At 47.1% G+C, this 23,783-nt stretch overlaps 1 long non-coding RNA gene across 2 annotated transcripts in view; it reads left to right on the top strand.

The window, feature by feature from the left end:
• The first annotated feature begins 431 nt into the window (after positions 1 to 431).
• The window catches only part of LOC148776259 (uncharacterized), a 51,461-nt gene continuing 28,109 nt past the window's right edge, over positions 432 to 23,783 (top strand). Inside the window, exons 1-2 of one of the 2 annotated variants that reach the window (XR_016038666.1) lie at positions 432 to 503; positions 10,784 to 10,845. This is a non-coding gene — a long non-coding RNA (uncharacterized LOC148776259). Of the gene's footprint in view, positions 504 to 9,626; positions 10,516 to 10,783; positions 10,846 to 23,783 lie in introns of those variants that run through there. The other variant, XR_016038667.1, reaches the window with a different exon arrangement.

Below are 23,783 nucleotides of genomic sequence, written 5' to 3'. Positions count from 1 at the left end.
AGGACCAATGTCTTTCCCTTATTCTGTGGGATCAGAAGTCTTGTTCTGCCTGGACTGACAGAAACCTGTGGCTCTTCTTCCTTCTATGTATTATCACAGGAGGGAGGAGTGGGAACTTCGGAAATGGGAGGCCTCCCTTTTCTGGAGTCATCAGGAGTCAGTTCCAAGAATCTGAGGAAAAACCCTCGGCAGGGGCGTGGGGGCCTCTGCTGGGAACTCTCTGAGTCCCTCGTGCAGCAGCACAGCGGCCAGATGCTCCTGATTCAGCATCAGGCCCGCGATGTTGTTTAGTCGCCCAGTCAGGTCTGACTCTTTTGCGACCCCATGGACTATAGCCCACCAGGCTCTTCTGTCCATGAGATTTCCCGGGCAAGAACACAGGAGTGGGTTTACATTTCCTTCTCCAGGGGATCTTCTCGACCCGCATCTCCTCCATGCGTGAGTGGCACTTAATACAGCTTGGCCCAGACTCGGGCAACGCAGCGCGGCCCTCCAGCCCCACGGTAAGCCCTAGCCCCGCGGACATCCCATCCAACCGCTTCTTAGCTCTCGTTGTTCAGTCACTCAGTTGTGTCGAGCGAACCCAGGGTCTGTAGCACAAGGACAGGGTCAGGCCTCCCTGTCCTTCACCATCTCCCTGAGCTTGCTCAAACTCATGTCCACTGAGTCACTGATGCCATCCAACCATCTCATCCTCTGCTGCCCCCTTCTCCTCCTGTCCTCAAGCTTTCCCAGCATCAGGGTCTTTTCCAGTGAGTTGGCTCTTCACATCTGCTGGCCAAAGTATTGGAGCTTCAGCATCAGTCCTTGCAATGAATATTCAGGGTTGATTTCCTTTCAGATTGAATGGTTTGATCTTGCAGTCCAAGGGACTCTCAAGTGTCTTCTCCAGCACAATTCAAAAGCATCAGTTCTTTGGTGCTCAGCCTTTGCAGTCCAACTCTCAGATCCATACATGACTACTGGAAAAACCACAGCTTTGGCTATATGGACCTTTGTTGGCAAAGTGATGTCTCTGCTTCTGAATATCTTGTCTAGGTTTTTCACAGCTTTCCTTCCAAGAAGCAAGCGTCTTTTATTTTCGTGGCTGCAGTCACTGTCCACAGTGATTTTGGAGCCCAAGAAAAGAAAATCTGTTACTATTTTTACTTTTTTCCCCACCTGTTTGAGAGCAAAACTAAGAAGGTCAGATACAGGATCTGTTCTTCTTGCCTGTGAAGACTTTTAAAAAGGCTCTGCACACTCACCCCCAAATCAGGACCTTGATCACTGTGGATTGACATTGTGTTGTGGAAAGACGGAGGGGATAATCCTTCTTTCCCTGAAAGTTCTCATCCGTCATTGAGTAAACATCCTAAATCCACGACAGAGCAGGCTGCCTGTACTCCAATTAGTTCCTGCTACAATTTTAGCTTCAAGGCTTAATGCTCTAAATGCAAATAACATCATAACTCAGCACAGGTCTGGTTAAGGAGGCAACTTTGCCAGCCTCAGGGTCAGAAAGTGGCTCCCTCATGCCTTCTTATTCCCCATGGCCTGGTAACCACTTCAGCAAATTTCCACATAAAATATACAATGCGATTGAGAGCAATAAAAATGAAAGGATGTGGCAGGTAAACACCAACATGTCTCCAGGCAGACCTTGCTGGGTGACACAGAGCAGCTCTGCTCATTTGCCCTCCAGAATCGGAGATGTCCCGTCAAGAATGCCAGCATCAAAGTTGATCACACCATGCTTTTGCCCACTGCTCATCTTCAGTTACATTTCTAGGACTATCTCCTTTTGAGGTGGTCTTTTGGTTTATACATGGAGCAGCTCATTCACAGAGAAGGCAATGGCACCCCACTCCAGTACTCTCGCCTGGAAAATCCCATGGACGGAGGAGCCTGGTAGGCTGCAGTCCATGGGGTCACGAAGAGTCAGACACGACTGAGAGACTTCACTTTCACTTTTCCTTTCATGCATTGGAGAAGGAAATGGCAACCCACTCCAGTGTTCTTGCCTGGAGAATCCCAGGGATGGGGGAGCCTGGTGGGCTGCCGTCTATGGGGTTGCACAGAATCAGACACGACTGAAGCGACTTAGCAGCAGCAGCAGCAGCTCATGAGCCCTGTTTACCTGTGACATGATTGATGCCCACACTTGAGAACCAGGCTAAGGATCACCCTCAGGAAGTGACCCAAATTATTAGCACCTAACATCCAACCAAGGAAGAATGGGGCTTTTATCTTGCACAGATAACGCCAACACCCCACATATAATAAGTCCCCTGAAGGATTCCTGGGGGAAACCATAGTTGTTGAACTCTTAACACACACTGGGCACAAGAAATGCTGAGTTTTCTGTGAGGTGGCAGAGGGGCTACGCACACATGACCTTTTTTAAATTTACTTGTCTTCCTTGCTGCACTCAGGCTTTCTATGGTTGCAGTGCGTGGGCTTCTCACTGCAGCGGCTTCTCTTGTTGTGAAGCACGGGCTCCAGGCTCGAGAACTCAGCAGTTGCCGCTTGCGGGCTCTACAGCTTGGGCTCAGTAGTTGTGGTGCACGAGCTTAGGTGCTCTGGGGCATCTTCCTGGACCAGGGATCACAGGGGCCACAGTTTGCGATCCCATTCTTTTAACCTCAAGCCATCATTAAAACACCTTAGGGTTTCAGACACTGGGTCCGTCTAAACTATCAGAAAAAAGGCTGGGTGTCAGGGCCCTTGCAGTCCGGCAGCACAAACTGTCAACTGTTTAAGACGCTCTGTGACCAACATCGTTACTCTCCCCAGATGGCTGGACCAGCAGGTCTCAGCGTGTGTTGTGCTGGAAGACAGCAACGGGCATTTTGCCAGAAATGAGTTCTCTGAGCTAGTAAGTTTGGGAAACCTTGAGTTACAGAATTGAACTATTTCCACTATTGCAAGACTTCTCAGGGGCTTCAATGTGTTAAAAATCATGGAAGGGAAACCAGTTCTTCAAGTCTGGCGTTCTGTCCTGAGCTGCACAGCCCTCCATGTGTACAGCATGTCTACACAGTGTCCTCCAGGAAGGCTGTGTACCCACCTCAGTTGCTACCACTCACACAATGTATCTACTCCATCGTCAGAGCAACAACGGAGTCCAACCAGGAACTCTGGATGCTGTGTCTCCGCATGACCCTGTGTGGATGAGCTCACCTTGGAGGATGTGAGGACAGGGGTGAGAGTTGCTGCATCTCTTTCCTCCATCTCTACAACCAGCTGCTTGAAGATCTGGTGTTTATGATCTTTTAGAATGTTTCAGAGCCTTACAAGTCTCCTGTGCTCCTGTGCTGGGAGACTAGATGGAAAATCTCCATAAGAACACAGGCTCAGAGCTTCATGAAGCCTGATACAGGAGCAGCTGGCTTTAGTCAGGAAACCCAGGGACTCTGATGGGAGTCTGCATATGGGACATTCATGCCCAGGAGGTCATCATCTCCTGAAATCTCGGTGAGAAGATAGGAGTTGAGGTCAGGAGTTGCTGCTATTCTCGAGAAACCAACAAGGGAGGGTAGTTTGGGGCAAGACTCTTAGTTCTGAGATGATTTTGGTATGTGTCGTGTCCAACTCTTTGTGACCCCATGGATTGTACCTTGCCAAGCTCCTCTGTCCATGCAATGTTCCAGGCATGAATACTAGAGTTGGTTGCCATTTCCTCCTCCAGGGGATCTTACTGACCCAGGGATCTCTGAAACAGATATGAGAAAGGTGGCCAGTCCAGGCTTGGAGCATGGGAGGTGGGGGGTGGGGTATTTGAAAGAGCTTCAAAAAGAACGCTTAGGTACTGTTGGGAGGAAGAGTTTAGGGGCAATTCAGACCTTTCTAGGTCCTTCTGAGGAGTGAGGCATTGTGGCAAACTTTGCGATTTGACTTACAGAACATGCTTTTTTTTTCATGTTTAAGTAATTTATTTGATGTTTGCTCCCATTTCAATCCTTGATGTATGTTAACTGCCAGATGTGAAATACAGTGGTCAGTTTAAGAGTCCTTAATGAATGACAATATTTTTAAAACATGCTTTATGAATACAAATATCTCCAAAGCAAAGAGAGAAAACCATGCTTCTCTAAGCATATGCTTTAGTCACCAGCATTAAGCCTACTCCTAAAAACGAAGCCGTTAATACTGGGAGGACTACGAGGCCTCATCCAGTCCACAGAGCACTCTGGCATCTGGGTGCAGTGGTCGCCTGGGAGATCCTGTCCACGGGGCCGTGGTCAAGGGGCTCCTGAGCCTTATTTACAGTGTGCATGTTTTACAAGGGTACTGTGATTATTTGTGTAAGTGAAAGTTGCTTTTTCAAAAAGACAAAGAGAATCAGGAGAAAAGATGTGACTTTAGGCTCAGACTCATTTCCATCTCAAAAAGACGGGCTAGTTCCATGAAAATGTCCTTAGATTTGTTATCCGCTGTTATCACCCAGTTTTGTTTCTCTGTCTCTCTCTTTTTTTACCATTTGGGTGGCCACCTGACTTTCCTAGTGGTGATTACTAAGAAAACTCCTAAACTGAATCAAAACAAGAACAAAAGCGAAAACAAACAACCAAGTCAGCAGCAGCACAATTCAGACCCTCTTGGCTGGAATGGGTTTTCCACAGGCAGGCTTTGTGTTTCAAATGCACCTGCTTCCTTCCTCCCCCTCCCCCTTCTTATTTCCCTGAGTACCACTGAGAAGCCCTCCCTCTTTCCCAGAGACCCAAAGGGACCTCTCCCTGGGGCGGGACCTACACTGGCCTTGGGGCCCATCCTCCTTCCCTCAGCACTCCCCACCCCAGGATGAAGGGCTTTCATAGCTAAGGCTCACCCTCCACGCAGGCAGGTGCCTGGTCCTGAAGACAGGTTTCAGAGAAAGCTTTTGTGGCTGTCTCCCTCAACCATGGAATCTTGGTGTTTCAGGGGAGACTTTTTTTGGTCACACCAGGCAGTTTGTGGGAGCTTAGTTCTTCCATCAGGAATCAAATCCAGGCCCCCTGCAGTGGACACTCAGAATCCTAACTACTTGACCCATAGGGTGTTTCCCCAGATATTTTATAGGCAAATTGACTCCATTCTTATGAGAAATCTGTCCACAGGAGATACCACCCCATCAGTGGGGCCCTAGTATTTCCTGCCTAGAAACTCCAGCCTCCTGTTTCCTCCCGGGAAGTGAGAAAAGGGGTTCTAATGCTTCCTCCACAGTCTCACCTCCCCACTGTCTCCATTTTACCAGTGAGGGTTTCCGGACCTCTATGTGACCCAGGCAGGTAAGGTGAAACGGCCTTGGCTCACTGCACTGAGCCAGGCGAAAGAGCCAGCAGGTAAGAGCCAGACAGGCATGAGCTCACATCCCAGCCCTGACCCTGACTAGCCCAGGCGCTCACGCAACCTCTCTGAGCCTCAGTCTCCTCATCTGTAAACTGGGAGCCAGGCCAGACTGCGGGTTTGATGTCGGGGAGAAGTGAAGCAGTGCCTGTGCAGAGCCTGGCACCGGCGCCCAGCCGAGGGGTTTCCGAGTGGGGCCTGACAGCTCACCAGGACAGCCTGTGGCCCGTCCATCCCGGAGAGGCTGTACCAGATCAGAGGGAAGCTCAATAAGCCACTTGAAAGGGCCCTTGACTCATTTTGTGGTAACTGAATGTGCAGTTCAGGAAGTGCTCTGCAGGAGCGAACTGGGCTCCGGCTGCCCCTCGTCTCCCTGCGCTCTGCTCCGCAGCCTCGGTGCCATGATGCTGGTCCCAGCCGCGCTCCCGGCTCCAGCCGGTGCGCATGCGCAGAGCAGGGCCGCGGGGCCCGCGCATGCGCCCTGCGAACTCACTGAACGCCGATGAGGGTGGTCTGTGGCTACACAGGCCGCACGACCACCTGGGTCCATCTGTGGGGCCGGGTGCTCACTTTCTGAGCCTCTTGTAAGCAGTGCTCCTGCGTATCAGGCCACTGCCGGTACTTGACATTTAATAGTCACAAGCACTCCACTGGAAAGTATTAAACTCACCATTTAAGGATGGGGAAACTGAGGTACCCAGAGGTTATGCAATGAGCAGGCCCGTGGAGGATGAAGAGTCTGGACCTGGGGTTTGAACCCGAGGAGCTGGACTCCAGACGGGGCCTCCCACCTAGCCCCTGGCATCGAAACCCTGCCACACGGGAGGTCTCGGCGGTGCCTAATAGGAGTGTGATGCACGTGATGTGAGTGTGTTGGGAAAGAAGGATGTGGGATGGCCTCAACCCCTGCTTCTGCTTCCTGCTGGGCAGGGGAGGAGCTCCGAGTGTGGGGGAGCCTCAGGGCATGTAGCGGGGCCCCTGTGTGTCCAGTACCAGATGCCCTGGGAGTCGGCATGGTTATGGCCACTCCACTGCGTTCTTTTGGGCCCTCCAGCCCCTCAGGGCCTTTGAACACCCTGTGGACACTGACAGCAGGAGCCCACGGAGCAAGTACTGAGATCACTGGAGGAGAACCACAGGGTGACCTGTTAGGAGGCTGCTGCCACTGGAGACCAGAGACTGGATGGGGTGGGGGACCTCTGAGAGGAACAGGCTGCCTGGCCCTCAGTGCGGGTCCACTCCCATCTGCCATCCCCAGGCGCTGGCCGTGTGGGGTTTCTGGGGAGAGGGAAGTGGGCAAGTGAAGTGATGTGGGAAAGTGGGTGGCACAGAATTGCAGTGCTAGCTCCCAGGTCCTGAGAAAAGCAGATCCTCCTCAGGCCCCTGGCTCCCAGGCCTTGGGGAACCAGATCTTTGTAAACTGAGCTGTATGCCTGCTGGGAAGTCGGGGCCCGTCCTAGTTCCTCATTCAAGGCGCATACCCTCATCCCCAAGGCAGTTAAAAGCCGCGAGTTGCCCAACTTGACAGGGGAAGGCTGGCCCGCCGTCCCACTCACCCTTGGAACCTGAGCCCTGGCCTGCCACGCCTGGTCTGTCTGGCCTCCAAGGCTGGACAGTGACCCATTCCCTGCATCCTGGAGCCCACGTGTCGAGGAGGAAGCTGCCATTCTGACAGCCCAGAAACATCTGTTCCCCATTCGTCATTGTCCAGCTCTGATGTCTTTGGGGACTATTTTGAAGGACAGTTTTTATTGTTGTAACCAAAAAAGCAAAAGGAAACAAACAACTGCAGTCCTCCGTTATTTCAGAAGTTTTTTTTTTCTGTGTTAGTAGAAAACCATTCCTGTAAACAGGAGCTTGGACCAAATTACCCTCCCCTACAGTGTTGCTAGAGCATCTCCCTCCCCCTGCTTCACACCCCACTGTGCTGAGAAATTTTGAGATATAAATACATTTGGGCTGAGGCTGGGATGAAATGAGCAGCAGAAAACGTTTCGTTCCCACCTGCGTTTGTGTGTGCATCTTTCAGAGGATATCAGTGAAAGCCAGCATGCCTGATGCTCAGTGATCAAAATGCCTTGAGTAACAGCAGCTACTAGTGAAAGAGGAGAGTGAAAAGGTTGGCTTGAAGCTCAACATTCAGAAAACTAAGATCATGGCATCTGGTCCCATCACTTCATGGGAAATAGATGGGGTAACAGTGGAAACAGTGTCAGACTTTATTTTTTTGGGCTCCAAAATCACTGCGGATGCTGATTGCAGCCATGAAATTAAAACACACTTACTCCTTGGAAGGAAAGTTATGACCAACCTGGATAGTATATTAAAAAGCAGAGACATTACTTTGCCAACAAAGGTCCATCTAGTCAAGGCTATGGTTTTTCCAGTGGTCATGTATGGATGTGAGAGTTGGACTATAAAGAAAGCTGAGTGCCAAAGAATTGATGCTTTTGAACTGTGGTGCTGGAGAAGACTCTTGGGAGTCCCTTGGACTGCAAGGAGATCCAACCAGTCCATTCTAAAGGAGATCAATCCTGGGTGTTCATTGGAAGGACTGATGCTAAAGCTGAAACTCCAATACTTTGGCCACCTCATACGACGAGCTGACTCACTGGAAAAGAGTCCGATGCTGGGAAGGATTGGGGGCAAGAGGAGAAGGGGACGACAGAGAATGAGATGGCTGGATGGCATCACCGACTTGATGGACATGAGTTTGAGTGAACTCCGGGAGTTGGTGATGGACAGGGAGGCCTGGCGTGCTGTGATTCATGGGGTCGCAAAGAGTCGGACACGACTGAGCGACTGAACTGAACTGAACTCTCAGGACCCTCACTATCCTCTGCCTTCTGAGTCTGCAGCAACTCCTACTGTGATCTGGATGTTTCCAGTATGCACTTGTTCGTACAATGGATACGCCAGTTCAGACTTATCGAGACCATGGAGACACCCAGATCAGCCCCAAGAGCTCTTAGGCCATTTACACTCAGTGCCCTGGCAGGTGCATCAGTGGATACAGAACAGTCATAAAATGCCCCGTGTGCTGGAGGCTGAGGGTTGGTGAGCAGCCCTCTTGGAGCTGATGAAGGACCAGTGCTTTTCCCAGGGCTCTGCTGAACCCCAGGGCACCCTCCCTCTTAGGGACTTGTCCTGGGTTGGGACTCCAGGAGAATGCTACCCAGCAGAAGGCAAGATCTGGATTCCTAGGATGTAACAAGTGAGCCCCTTGGTCCCTCTCTATCTTCCTGCTTGTCATGTAAGATGTTTTTGTTTCCTCTGGCTGGTATAAACACCCTGGGTGACTTCACACAAATGTATTCTCTGACAGTGTTGGAGGCCAGGCACCCCGAATCCATCTCACTGGCTCAAGGCAAACCCTCATTCTCTTTTGGAGGCTCTAGAGATACAGGGCTTCCCAGATCACTCAGTTGGTAAAGCACCTACCTGTCAGTGCAAGAGATGCAAGAGACATGAGTTCAATCTCTGGCTCAGGAATATCCCCTGGAGAAGGAAATGGCAACTTGCTCCAGTATTCACGCGTGGAAAATCCCATGGACAGAGGAGCCTGGAGGACTAGAGTCCATAGGGTCACAAAGAGTCAGACAGGACTGGGTGTGCACACACACACACAGAGAAGAGACCCAGCTTCCTTGACTGTTCTAGCCTTTAGAGGCTGCCTGTACCCCTGAGCGGTACTTGGAGAAGCCTGGTTTCAAAGAGGCAATGAAGCCTTGTCAAGATAGCTGCAGTGTATCAGGGCTACCTGTGTCTGCTGCACCCCGTTTCCTCTGGGGTCACACCCCTTTCTTCCATTGTGTGGTATCGTGGGGAGGGGTGGCTCTGAATGCCTCCTCTCTCTGTATAGTCTGGGGGTTTGCTGGGGGGTGGGAGTGGGGGATATGCCACCAAGCTCTGTCGTTGGGATGCTGTTGTCTGAGACTTTGGGGCTTACCTTATTCAACTCAGCAGTGCCCTCCTAGACCACATTACTCCTGCCTCAGGCCTATTTTTGCCATTCCTGTTCTCTCCCCTGCACATTGCCAAACCCAGCGACTCAGCTTTCCCCATGATTCATGGAACCTCCAGTCTCTTAGCATACAGGCCCTTTGTGATGGAGCTCACAGGTGCGGATTCTGTGACTAGCACCCAGAACCTGTGAGGCAAGGACTGTCTTTGTTGTCAGTCATGTCTGACTCTTTGCCACCCCATGGACTGAAGCCCACCAGGCTCTTCTGCCCATGGGATTTCCCAGGCAAGAATACAGGAGTGGGTTGCCATTTCCTTCTCCAGCGGATCTTCCTGATCCAGGGATCAAACCCATGTCTCCTGCATTGGCAGGTGGATTCTTTACCACTTGCCAGCAGGAAGGCCCACAAGGATTGTCAACTGCGTTGAATAGATGGAGGACTTGAAGATTCATTTTAGGGCCATCTTACAGATGTCTTGATGTATTTGGGAAACCTGGTCCTGGCATCAAGGCTCTGACTGCTGGTCAGCAAAGGGCGTGCTGGGAGTGCATTGGGGGAGGGGTGGTGATGAAGGATGGCATGGGTTTGACTCATTTTTGCTCCTAGTTCCCTATTGTCCAACAATAGGCTCTTTGATTATATAAGGTGACATCATTATTGCCAGAGCCATGAAGAAATTCAGAATATACCACCCAAAAATATATGGCACCTGGGCGTATTGAATATTTTAAAATGAAGGGACTCGAGAAAATAGCAGCTTCCCGTTTCTACCTCCACTTGCACTGCTTCCCTGAGACAGGTCGTAAAATCCTCCTGTGAGAGGCACCCTCCCTTTACCTGAAAGATCATCCTTATCTCTGAAGATAAGGAGAAGAACCCTAATGAACAGGCCTTGCTCAGCTTCCCCCAGTTTATTACACTTACCTCTATTCCTTCACCTGTCATAGCTCCACACCTGGGCACTCCTCATCAAACCCAGCACAAAATTCTCAGGTCTAAACTTTTGCTTTGGGTCTTCATTTCCTTATGATGGCTTCCAGATCATGTAAAATGTTCATACTAAATAAATGTGTATGCTTTTCTCCTGTTAAATCTCGGTCTGTTTAATTTTCAGACCCAGGCAGGGTCCCCCATGATGGTCAAAAAAAGACTTTTGCTTCTCCTTCAGCTTTGAATTTGCTCACTGGACTCCCACATACCCTGCTGTGTGAAGGACGCAGAAGATACAGAAGTGGGCACAAGGGTTAGTAACAACAGGCCGGGACCTTAATGAAGGCTGGCAGGGTTCTGGTTCAGTTTCATCTCCAAAGCACCTTGACATGCAACGCATATTTGTTGAATGAATGAGTAAATGAAGGTTGTTGCAGTCCAAACCAGCCTTCTTGCCAGTGGACTGCCATGCCATTTAAAACTACAGGTATGGCTTCAGCAGTGAGCCCCCAGACTCAGCTGGAGAGCAGCGAACATTGCTCATGTCCTTTTTGTTTTGTCTCTCTGTTTGACCACTTTAGGACTCCCATGGACCGGAAACAGAGCAGAAACGCGAATCCCTGGCTCGGGCTTTTACTCGAAGGTAAGAGGGCCCAGAGGGCGGGAGGAGAAGGGGACGACGGAGAATGAGCTGGCTGGATGGCATCACCGACTCTGTGGACATGAGTTTGAGTGAACTCCGGGAGTTGGTGATGGACAGGGAGGCCTGGCGTGCTGTGATTCATGGGGTCGCGGAGAGTCGGACACGACTGAGCGACTGGACTGAACTGAACTGAAGAGGGCCCAGAAGCGGACAGTGAATGCTGGTACTGTACAGTTTTAAAGCGTTTTGAATGACATAGATCTAAAGACAACAACAACAACAAGTAAATGTTCTTTGTCATCAGAATGGTTAGCTGTGAAATTTGCACATAACTTACAGTTGTTAGTAAGTCTTAAATTATGGGTCTTCTGGGAAACTAGCCTGGTGTCCTCAGGCTGGAGGTACCAAGAAGAGCCCAGAGTGATTGTAGCTGAGATCCAAGGAGGCATGAGATGGGGTGGATGACATCGAGCAGAGCTCAAAGCCAGGAGAAAAGACTGAAGCAGGCAGGGGCGGGGGGGCATCCATACCTAGAAGTCTTTTGAACAGAGGCTTTGGGACAGGAAGCAGCTGCCCTGGGGAGAGGGTACAGCCTCCGACGGACAGCTCTTGACCTGCTGGCAGGGTGACTGAGAAACCTCCTGAGATATGGACTCTGAAAGCTGAAGCAGGGACAGTCGCAGGGCAGCCAGGATGGCCAGTCACTCAGGTTCCAACCTGTCTCTAGAATTCTCTAGTGATGAAAGAGCCTCGGTCCCCTGGGGCCACTGGGATGTCTCTGTCGCCCGCTGGTTATGCTCAGGGTGGGTAATGAGAACAGGGACAAGGACGACCCTACCATCCCCTCCGGGAGCAGAAGCCAGAGCTTTTCCAGGGCTGTGGACTCTGTGGGAGGTGAATGCTTCAAAACCTTTAGGATCCCACTGGACCCTTAAGAGTTTCACTTATCAATGACAATGCATTTTAATATGCAAAAAAACGCAGACAAGTTTCTCAGAATTGGTACTGAGTCAGTGTAGAAAATATCCTTTCTCAGGGAAGGACTAGGAACGTGGGATTAGCAGATATAAACTGTTACACATAGGATGGATAAACAACAAGGTCCTACAGTATATTCAACAGCCTGTGATACACCATAATGGAAAAGAATATGAAAAAATATCTATGTATTTAACTATGTCACTTGACTGTACAGGAGAGATTGATATACATTGTAAATCAACTATACTTAAATTAAATATATATAATTTATATATTAAACATACATTTATAAAGAATTCCTATATTAAATATATTCATAATTAATATAGAATTTACATATTAAAATATACTTATATAATAAATAAAATTATATATTTAATATATAATTTATTGTATAAAATTTATACTATATATTTATGTTTTATATATTTATGTATAATGACATTGACATTCTATATATATTGAAGCAACTTAGCATGGACACACATACATAAATTTATATATTAAATATATATAAACTTAAATATGAGGTTTCCCTGATAGCTCAGTTGGTAAAGAATCTACCTGCAATGCAGGAGAGCCCGATTAAATTCCTGGGTTAGAAGATCCTCTGGAGAAGGGAAAGGCTACCACTCCAGTATTCTGGCCTGGAGAATTCCAGGGACTGTATAGTCCATGGAGTTAGAAAGAGTTGACCATGACTGAGTGACTTTCACTTTCAAACTTAAATATACAATTTATATATATTTAAATACACACACAGACACACACAAACACACGTGTGTGTGCGTGCTGTGCTTAGTTGCTCAGTTGTGTCCGACTCTACAACCCCTGGACTGTGGCCCCCTAGGCTCCTCTGTCCATGGGGATTCTCCAGGCAAGAATACTGGAGTGGGTTGCCTTGTCTTCCTCCAGGGGATCTTCCCAACCCAGGGATCGAACCCAGGTCTCCGAATTGCAGGCAGATTCTTTACTGTCTGAGCCAGTAGTGAAGCCATATATATAAGAAAATACCCTTTCTCTAGAGATAAAACTGCACGGGGTTCTGTTTGAATTTCAAAGGGAGAGCAGCTTGCTTTGAGCCAGTACAGCTCAACGAAGCTTAGTGGGCTACATCTTATTACCAGAACTACACCGCAGTGTAAAGGGACCCTGGAATCTAGATTTGGAGTCCTTGAGATCTCCAGCCACTGTTTCCTTTTCTTCCTTCCCTGAGGCTGCTTCTCCATGGGTCACTCCTCACATTTTAATCTTCTAGAAATGCACAAATAACTCAATTGCATGTCAGAAGGGCAAAAAATAAAACAAAACCTTTCATTTTTAAAAATATCTAAGTTCATCTTGAACTCTAAGTCCTTTTCCTACTGGTAGCAACCAAATATTTCATTTTACTACCTGAAGAGTCCTCAATTAGTAAAAGCTAACTGTAAAACTTAGACAGTGAGATCTAAGGTTTTGACATTGCCCAAGGTTTCTTTTCCCCTTTTCCTTTTCCAGGACACAGTGCGGGTGCCAGAGTGGACCCGTGTGCCCTGTCATGTTCAGAAATCTTTGTCTGCCCCAAGACTGCAAAGATCTTCCACGGGTTTCATAGCTTCAGGATTTCACTTTTAAGTTATAAATGGTAAACCTAAATATGTGTTGCTCAATTTTTATTTGAAGATTTTCTAGATACTTGTTGATAAGGTCTAATTCCAGTTGGTCAGAGATTGTGATGTCATGGCAAAAACAGTTACTAGTTGTCTCTAAAATAAATTGCAGAAGGACAAAAAGGTAGTATTTTATTTTGCTCACATATTTGCCATGTTTGGTATCTTTTCCCCATGTTGAAGACTCAGGTTTCCTCCTGCTGTCATTTCTCATCAGTCTGAATAGCTTCCTTTCACATTTCCTGATGAAGAAATCGCTCAGCTTCAGCTGGCTAAGAATGTCTGTTTCTTGAATTTTTGGAAGAATGTATCTTACTGGATGTAGAACTTCAGCGCCAATCATTTCATTATCTTATCATCTCACGATCTCCTGCTTCATTGCTCCTCATAAACTCAGACATGATTCCTGTTATTGGTCCTTCGTATCTGTGTCATTTTCTTCTCTGGCTGGTTAAGGCTGTTTATTTTTCAGCAGTTTAACTATGACATACCTTTCTGTGGTGAGTGTGTATGTTTATCTTCCCTGGAATTTATTAAGATTCTTGAGTTTAGAAGTTGGTGTTTTCCATCAGGTTTAGGACATTTTCGGCCATATTTTCCAAATGCTTTTCCTGCTCGTTTTCCCTCTCTTCCTCTCTGAGATTCCAATTACACTTATATTAGAATGCTTGATATTGTACCAAATGTCACTGAAGCTCTTTCATTTTAAAAAATGTGCTTTGTTTTGTGTTTTTGAGACTGGCTTCTTTGAGTAAAGGTATCACCAATTAAACCATGAGAGAATGCTTTTTGACCACACAGTTCTTTTCCACAGCCACGCCGTGCAGCATGTGGGATCTTCGTTCCCCAACCAGGGATCGAACCCATGACCCCTATCTTAGGAGCTCAGTGTCTTAAACACGGGACTGCCAGGGAAGTTCTCAGTTTCTTTCTAAAAGAGCTCTTTTTGCTTTAGATTTATCACAGGTCACATTGCTCGGTTCCTGTGCCTTTATATATATACTGAATGGCATAATCTTTTTGAAGGCAGCTTACAGGGCAATTAAAGACCATCTACACATACAAAAAAGATTGGCTTATTTGTATTGGCCTGTCTTCTAGTTTACTTACCCATTTTTCTGTTAGGGGTATCCACTGACTTTTTCATTTCTGAGTCTTGTCAGTTCTGGAACTTCCATTTGGTTCTTTTTAAAGAATTGTTTCCATTGCTCTGCTGAGATTCTCTACCTGTTTTATGAAAATGTTGTTGTTGTTTAGTCACTAAGTTATGTCTGACCCTTTGTGACCCCATGGACTGTAGCCCACCAGGCTCCCCTATCTATGGGATTTCCCAGGCAAGAATACTGAAGTGGGTTGTCATTTCCTTCTTCAGGGGATCTTCCCAACCCAGGGATGGAACCCCAGTCTCCTGCATTGACAGGTTTTTGTTTGTTTGTTTTACCACTGAGCCACCTGGGAGCCCATCATGGCAGTGTTTTCCTTTAATTCCTCAAATCTATTTAGAATAGCTACTATAAATTTCTTGTCTGCTGATTCCGACATCTAGGTTACCTTAGAGTTCTGTTTCTATTGCTTGATTTTTTTTTCTTGAGTATGTGTCACATTTTTCTGTTTCTTTGCATATCTAGAAATTTTTTATTGTATTTTTGTGAACAGTGGGTTTAGAGATTCTGTATCTTTTGTCTGTCTTTGATGATAACAGGCAGGTAATTATGGGATATCAACTTGAAGTTATGGTAGCTTGATTTTGACTTTTTTTTAAATTGAAGGATAATTGCTTTACAGTATTGTGTTCATTGATTGTTACTCTTAAAAATGGGCCTGTTTTTGATAGTTTGCTTAATCTGAGGGAAATATCTTCGGTCTTGGGACATAATCTTTGATCATCTCTCCTCTTCTTCTCTGGATATCAATAAAATGTTCAAGGTGTTTATGAAATCTCTCCTGGAAAAGTTGGCAAGATTCAAACTCCACATTCTTGTCTCTCTCAGCATTTGAAATCTTTATTCAGTTTTTAAAATTTTTAGCTTCTTTCAGGATCTAGGTCTTTGATTTTCAGCCCTGAACTCTGTCCTCTGACTCTTCAAACAGTTAAGATTGCAGCTTTCTGTCTGGCAGGCTGAGGAGTGCCCTCATCAGAAAACTGTCTAAACATAGGTCTCATCCTGTGTGGTTCCTTTTTTCAAAGGTCAAAGTCCCCTTTGGTTTCTGCCTGCTTCTGGTTGCTCTCCAGTGCTTTCACATCGTTCCTTTCTAAAATATTTTGTTTCAGGTTTTTACTTGTTATCTTCAGGAGGTTTGGTCTAGTAGGAAGGAGCTACTCCATCCACCATTATCAGAACTAGAACTTCTTCTATACCCATTTAAGGATTTTAAAATGTATTGCAAAATTGACCTTCACAAATATTGTACCAAATTATATTCTCACTGGTAGTGGATGAGAGTTCTTAATATCTATCCTCCCCCTTGGCATCCAGAATATCTGAAGCTAAGTATCATGAATGTTAGAATCTTTGAGACCACCACATACAGTAATTCCAAGTTCAAGGTCCTTGGATTTCAAAAGGATTCTGGAAGGTAGTATACAAGAAGGACAATTTTTGTAAGTTATAAACACTGTTTCCAAATATGAAATATATAGTTAACCCATTTTGAGTGACATTACTTTTGGTTAACTTTTCCCTGGTGGCTCAGACATCAAAGAGTCTGCTTGCAATGCAGAAGACCCAGGTTTGATCCCTGGGTCAGGAAGATCCCCTTGGAGAAGGGAATGGCTACCCAGTATTCTTGCCTGCGAAATCCCATGGACAGAGGAGCCTGGTGGGCTATAGTCCATGGGATCTCAGAGTAGGACATGACTGAGCAACTAATACTTTTGGTTAAAATGACATCCTATTTTTCATGGAAACATTGATTTCTTTTGATAACTTTCTGGAAAAGTAATCAACCAGGACTTCTGCTTGATAGTTTATTTACGTTTTTGGCCAACTCAAACAGGCAAAATGCATTATCACTGATAAGTGAAGTGTGGCTTTTATGAACTAGGAACCTTGAGTAGAAGGTGAATCAAAGGAATTGCTGGTGGCCCTGGACCCTTTGAGCAGTGATGGGCATTACCTGCCGATGAATTTAGATTTCATCTTTGAGTGTCTCTTTATCTGGATAACTTTGTCGGCTATGGCTTAAATGTCTTTATTTACTTAGGCGCAAAGAGATCAAGGGCTTCCATGGTGGCTTAGCAGTAAAGAATCTACTTGCAATGTAGGAGATGCAGGATTGATCCTTGAGTCAGGAAAGTCCCCTGGAGAAGGGAACGGCAACCCATTCCAGTTTGCTTGCCTGGGAAATCCCATGGATGGAGGAGCTGGTGGGCTGCATTTCATGGGGTCACAAAGAATTGGACACGACTTAGGGACTAAACAACAACAACAACACAAAGAGATCAAAGAACTTGCCTGGAGTTCCACAGAATTACTCCCACTGTGGGTGCAGAAATCAAAACCCAACATCAGACTTTGTTCTCATCACTGACATACATCTTAACTGTGAAGGAGTAATTGTCCTATCTACCGTGGTTCAGAAAGAAAAACACGAAACAGTGAACTGGGAGAAGAAGAGCTTATCCTGGGAGCATTTTCATGGTAGGATGGGCAGCTGTGTTCTTTGAAGTGCCCGTGATTCCCTTGTCACTAACTTTCAGAAGCAAGAAAATGCCTCTGGAGTCTAGGTGCACAGATTTTCACAGACCCATTGCATCTTACTAGGTTTTCTTTTTTTGCTGCACTGTTCATTTCTTATATTTTGACACTGGATTTGGTTTTGTGTGTATGGATTCACTTCAGTCCTGTTTCCTAGATTTCTAAAGGCAGACACTTCCCATCTTTCGTAATCGCCGGAAATGACTGGAGTCATGTAAACACATAGCTTGTTTTTCCTTTTATCACTCCTCCAACATCCAGGCAACTGGGATATATTCCTTAGTATGTATATTCTGTAGCTAAACTTAGGTCTATTTCAGCACTTTCTTTTTTCCAGGAAAATCGGTATCCCTATCGGAGGCAGCAATCATGAAGTCACAGAGACTTTGTCAAAGTCTTATGGATTTAAAAGGACTTAGATCAACTTAAAAAAAGTTCAGTTTGCTCTTTTTAAAATTTTTATTTTTCTGTTTAACTTGTTTTTGGCTGTGCCGGGTGGGTCTTTTCTCTAGTTTCAGTGAGCGAGGGCTGCTTCTGGTTGCGCTGTGCCGGTTTCCCATTGCGGTGGCTTCCCCAGTTGTGGAGCACAGGCTCGAGGGCCTGCAGGCTTCAGTAGCTGTGGCTCCCAGGCTCTAAGCACAGGCTCAGTAGTTGTGGCGCATAGCCTTAGTTGCTCTGTGGCATCTTCCTGGACCAGAGATCGACACACCGGTGTCCCTTGCGTTACAAGGCGGATTTGTAACTGCTGGACCATGAGGGAAGCAGAGTTCAGCAATCTTTGATGACAGGTCCAGGACACCAGCAGGAGGCCGGGTAGCCTGTCTCCTCCACCATGAGCCTGGTGGACTCAGTCAGAGCTCTCCTTTCAGTCTGGGACCTGGCTCATCTATCCAGAGAACAAGGTTGGAGGCAGCCGGGCCGGAGGCCTCTCCAGCTGTGGGATGCCAAGCCTGAGGGCGGGGCATTCACAGGTAAGATGGGAAAGGGGTCTGTTCCCCATCCAGGCCCTGCAGTCCTCTGCGCCAGGTAGGCAATTCCCGCTGGGGCTTCAGATCCACTAGGACAGTCTCTTAAGGAATTATATGTGGGGTGAAAACAGGGCCAGGGGACCTCTTAGACTTCAGGCTAGTCCATTTGGATCTGTGAATTGTGTGTTTTTCCCCCCTAGTTTCATCTGAGCTCTTCAAACAAAAGGATTTGAGAAACTGAATCCTTTGGACTATTGACAGAAATAATTGATAAACAATCTATAATCAGAATCAAAAAGAAGTTTTATTTGAGCCAAACTGAGGACTGTATAGCCCAGAAGACAACCTCTCAGAGGATCTGCTTGGGAGAAGCATGGTTTTCAGCAGTTTAATATGTTGTCAGAACAAAGAACATTAAACGAGTCATGGATACAGTCCTTCAAGGTTTAAAAAAATTAGATCAGCATGTATAAAGTGAGTGGCCTTGGCACCTGGGAGGAGAGTCATATCATCAAAGGAGGACCAGCAGGGGCATCATAGGAAGAAGCATTTGATCTTTATTTTTAACATCGACATGCTTTACTTCTGGCCATTGAACCTTTTTCTTTTTTAATTAAAGTAGATCTACAGTGTATGTTTCATACGCCACAAACAGGCTATGATAGTCAGCATGAAATTCAGGTTAACTCATGTATAAGGCAGAATGACTTCCCCAGACCTCAATATGTGAAAATTTCTTTTATCAGGACACATATGAAAATATGTGTGGGCCCTGAAGCCAGAATACCTGGCTTAATCCCAGCTGCAACACATACTGTCTGTGTGATCTTGGGTAAATTGCTTGTCTGGTCCTCAGCTTCCTCATCTGTAGAATATGACAATAATAGTACCTATCTCATTGTTATTAGGATGGTATTAGCTATTATGTTTGAAAAATTCTCCCTTCCCCCACCCCTGGCATACAGGATCTTAGTTCTCTGACTGGGGATCAAACCCATGCCCTCTGCAGTGGAAGTGCAAAGTCTTCACCACTGGACCACCTGGGGAGTGCCAGCTGTTATGTAAGAAATTCTTTAACAGGACCTGCCGTGTTGAGGGAAATGGCAACCCACTCCAGTATTCTTTTCGGGAAAACCCCATGGATAGAGGAATCTGCTGGGCTACAGACTATGGGGTCACAAAGAGTCAGACATGACCAAGCAGCTGAGCACATATGCACATTTACAGTTTGTATAGAAAGTACTATGTAAATGTGAGCCATCATCGTTTTACAATTATTATTTTGCTTCCTTTCTCCGTGTTTAGTATACATTTCTAATTGCTAAAAGAGATCCCAATTTTCCATTTATTAAGACGAAAGGAGAGCCTAGCTACCCCCTGCCCCCTTGGCCCTGGCCTGTACATGCTCTTCATCCAGGCTTTTCTTACTGGAGCCAAAGACACACAATTCTTGTCCCCGTGCCCAGGTAGGGGTGTTGAGACACAGAGCAGATGTACCTCCTAGACTGTGGTTTGGGTCCCTGTACTGTCTTTCAACTTCTTTTCTTGGTCTTTCAACTGTCTTTTCAACTCTGTAATTTTTTTATCCTCATTAACGAGGGTAGTCTTTTGTCATAATTATTTTTTTTTAATTAATATATACACATTGTAAAAATCTTCAAGCACAAAAAGCCCCCTAACTCTTATCCAACAGTTGATTTTCTTCTCCTGTTACCAGTTTCCTGCATATCCTTCCAGGCTGGTTCTAGGACAGCATTCATTTGTTATGTCTTCCCTGCTTACTGATCAGCACCATTGCTGCAGGTCTGTAAATGTGTGTGGGTGTACAGACTAGAGTGAGATTGACCTCTGGGCTCGCCTGCCCAGCCCCCCACAGCCCTGGCCATCTGTTTGCACCTGCGGATCACCAAGGTTATAGACCTGGGGGCGGGGCCTGTCTTAGTCCAGAGGAGTTCAAGAGCCAGTTTAGTAAGTTGAATGTCATCTGGGTCATTGGCTGGTCTTGCAGCCAAGTTCTAAAAGCCACCCTCTGCCTTTGGTCTGGTTCCTGAACCCCTCCAGCCTCTTCCCTTGAGCCTGGCTCTTTGACCTGAGCGTTTGCTCAGGAGCTCACCCTGTCCCTCCAGTCCTGCCCAGAAGCCCACACAAGAGACCAAGGCTGACCGACTGCAGCTGCAGCCCATTGCTCATGTCTGGTCCCCCTGGTCTGTCTGGGTCACTGGGCTCTCTCTGCCAGGACCCTTGCTGGAACCTACTGACACTGTCCCTGTCCTGCACTGTCTCTGATTCTGTGGCCTCCACACTCTATGGGAAGACTCCCTCTCCCTGGCTTATTCTAATCCCAAGCACCTTAGGATTCAAGACCTACCCATGTGACTGAGAGATTCACTTAACCTCTTATGAGCCTCAGTTTCTTTATCTGTGAAATGGGCCTGATAATTCCTGCATAATCCACAAAGTTGGTTAAGAGCCTAGTATTAAGTCCTGCCCTGTAGACAGAAGTCCCTTTGGCTTTCTTCCACTCACTTCAGTGGAGATACTGAATTTCCAGGTCCCATCAGCTTCCTCTCCAAAGGGTCCTGGCTGCTCACTAAACTCCAAGCTTCCACTTTAATATAAAGCTTGAAACCAATGAATCTCAATTGACTTAGCTTTCATTCCTCCCAGATTGGTCATCAGAACGGTTCAAGGAGATCATCTCTAAGGTTCTTGAAGGGTGATTAGCAATGACATCATAATAAAAATGGTGGTCAGTATTCATTGAGCAGTAACTGTATGCCAGGTATTCTGCCAGGAGCCGTACATGAATGACCTCATGAATCCTTTGTGACCAGCTATGGAGGCAACCACTGCCATTGACTCATGACTGAGATGCCCAGACAGAGGCTCAGAGTCTGAAAGTGATCTGATAAGGCAGCACCGCTAACAGGTAGGAGGGGCATTTAACCTGTGGGAAGACTCGAAGATCAGCCAATTTATTCAGAGCTTGCTAGAGAAAGGGGGTCAGCCACCATCACTTGCATGTAGCAGAGACTCAAAGGCAGGGGGATGGGAAAGCTTTATTGTGGGGAGGGGTGAGAAGGGATCAGAGGCTGTTGGCGTAGTGGATCTGGAGGCTGTTGGCGTAGTGGATCTGGAGCCTGTTGGCGCAGTGGATCTGGAGGCAGGGTACATAGGACCGGATATCCTGTGTAATTGATTAGGGCTTATATCTGGCTTTCTCGTGTTGGTCCTAAGTTGGATGTGGGGACAAAACTTACAGAAGCTGTCAGTGATTAATCAAGTCCTGGCCATTTTGGCTGATGGTTACAGCAATGACTGTTTATCTTCCTGGATTGTCAAGCAAAATAGCAATCTGGGTTCCTGTGAGTCTGACTTAGAGCAGGCTGGTTTTCTGGGCTGTTGGCTGTGAATAAGGGCTTGGTTTCCTGGGCAGGTTGCTATAGGTTATGGGTCAGAATTCTGCTTTTATTTAATTAAAAAAAAAATTTGGCTATGCCCACAGCATGCGGGATCTTAGTTCCCCGACTAGGGATCGAACCTGTGCCCCCTGCAGTGGAAGCACAGAGTCCTAACCACTGGACCACCGGGGAAATCCCAGAGTTCTATTTTTATATTTTATATATTGTCCATTTGTATATTCAATCTCTCAAACCTGAGCAAGTCTAACTCCATATTCTTGGAATCTGGAAAATTCCTTAAGGGCTGATTCAAGAGCATCTCAGAAGAGTCCTAGATTCTGAACCTACGAAGGTTTAATCTGCCCCAGGCTGCTGACCTCTGTGGCTCCCAGGTGGGCATGTCTCTACCTTTTCAGAGGTCCAATGTCCCAGTCCATCCCATGGATGGAGGAGCCTGGTTGGCTGTAGTCTGTGGGGTCGCTAAGGGTCGGACACGACTGAGCGACTTCACTTTCACTTTTCACTTTCACACATTGGAGAAGGAAATGGCAACCCACTCCAGTGTTCTTGCCTGGAGAATCCCAGGGAGGGGGGAGCCTGGTGGGCTGCCGTCTATGGGGTCACACAGAGTTGGACACGACTGAAGTGACTTAGCAGCAGCAGCAGCAATGCCCCAGTGGCTCTGGACAGTGGCAGCTGCAGTGTTTCTTGGGGGTCCGAGCCCCTCTCCAGCTAGAGACCAGGCAATAGGAGCAGACCCCAAGCTCCTGCCCTCCGTGCTAGGGTTTGCAGAGATCAGCACTCCAGACTGGCCAGCTTGACTCAGCTACGGCTGCCAAGACAAGTCTCTGCTGGGCACACTTTCTGTGTGGTGTGTGTTTCTTTCTGTGGTAGCTCATAAAATTCCCCTGCCTGTGCTGGGCCTCTCGGTCTTTAATCTTCAACCTCTCCTGGAGCTGTCCCTATTTCTTTTTAATTGTGCCTCTTTTTTTTTTTTTTCTAAATGGAAGTTTCCTATTGACTTTTCATGACAATGTAGAGACGTGGATGGACTCCAACAAAAATGAAATCTTTATGGAATAGTCATCTGTCTCCTGGAGCCTCCTGACAAATGTTCCTTCCTGGATACCCAGACATCTGTACATATTGGTGGGGAGCAGGGGGCTCTGGTCTTGGCTGAAGTATGACCGCGGAGGGAGTGCTCTGCAGCTCAGCCAGCAGGGGAGGGGGAGGGGACGTGAGGGTGACATGAGATATGGAGCAGGAGAAATAAATCTTTCCCAGGTACAATCCCCTGGCCTTAGTGTCAGCTGACTTGGCACCGCTCCCTAATCCCAAACAGCCTGGCTACGTGACTGCACATGCGACACATGCGGATGGCAGGCTCAGTGGCCCCTTACTTAGCACCTCTTGCCTGGGCCCCCAGCCTGGCCTGAAAAGTCGTCGTGTTCAGGCCCTAACACCAGACATGACTGTCTGGGGTCGTGGGCTCATTTCCCTTGGGCAAGCTTCCCAGAGTGTGGTCTGGGGATGGCTTGGGATCCACTGATGGTTCTTTAGGGATCAGGAGCCTATTCAGGCATGAGTTATTTGTGCCAGGAGGGGAGGAACAGTTCTCTGCTTACAAATCAGTATTAGAAACCACCCACACCACATGTCTGGCCCAGATCTGGGCACTAGGGACTTCAGTCATGGTCCCTCGTCCCACGGAACTGATGTTCTTGAAGGAGGAAACAGGCAAGAATTAGAAGCACCCCTCCCCCCAAAAAATCAAGTAAATATGTAAATGATGTGACATTTTCAGATTGTGGGGAGTGCGTGGGACAAACAGAGAGGGGAGAGAAGGCTGCTGCAGGGGAGGAAGGGCATCTGTTTTAGACAACGGTCAGGGAAGCCTGCCTGCTGACACTGGAGACGAGCTCAGGTCAAGAGAGAGCAGAGAGTCAGCAAGTGCAAAGGCCCTGAGGCACTCATGGATTTGAAAGCCAGAGAGAAAGTGAGGGTGGCTGGAATGATGTGAGCCCCCACAGAAGCAGAGGGAGAGGAGGCTGGGTCAGGTCTGGGGCTTTGTGAACAAGCCTTCTTGATGAACAGCTCTTGTTTCAAGTACAGCATGAGCCACTGTGTGAATTTAGGGAGTGGAAGCCTGACACAGCCTGATTTTCATTTTATTTATTAATTTATTTTTAAAAATTGGGAGGATAATTGCTTTCTTGGGCAAACTCTGGGAGATGGCGAGGT

This window comes from Moschus berezovskii, chromosome 11 (genome assembly GCF_049115385.1).
Source record: "Moschus berezovskii isolate FMDL1 chromosome 11, NW_MosBer_1.0, whole genome shotgun sequence".
NCBI classification, from domain to species: domain Eukaryota; kingdom Metazoa; phylum Chordata; class Mammalia; order Artiodactyla; family Moschidae; genus Moschus; species Moschus berezovskii.
The sequence above is the reverse complement of the archived record's forward strand: the minus strand, read 5'-3'. Positions and strand labels throughout refer to the sequence as shown.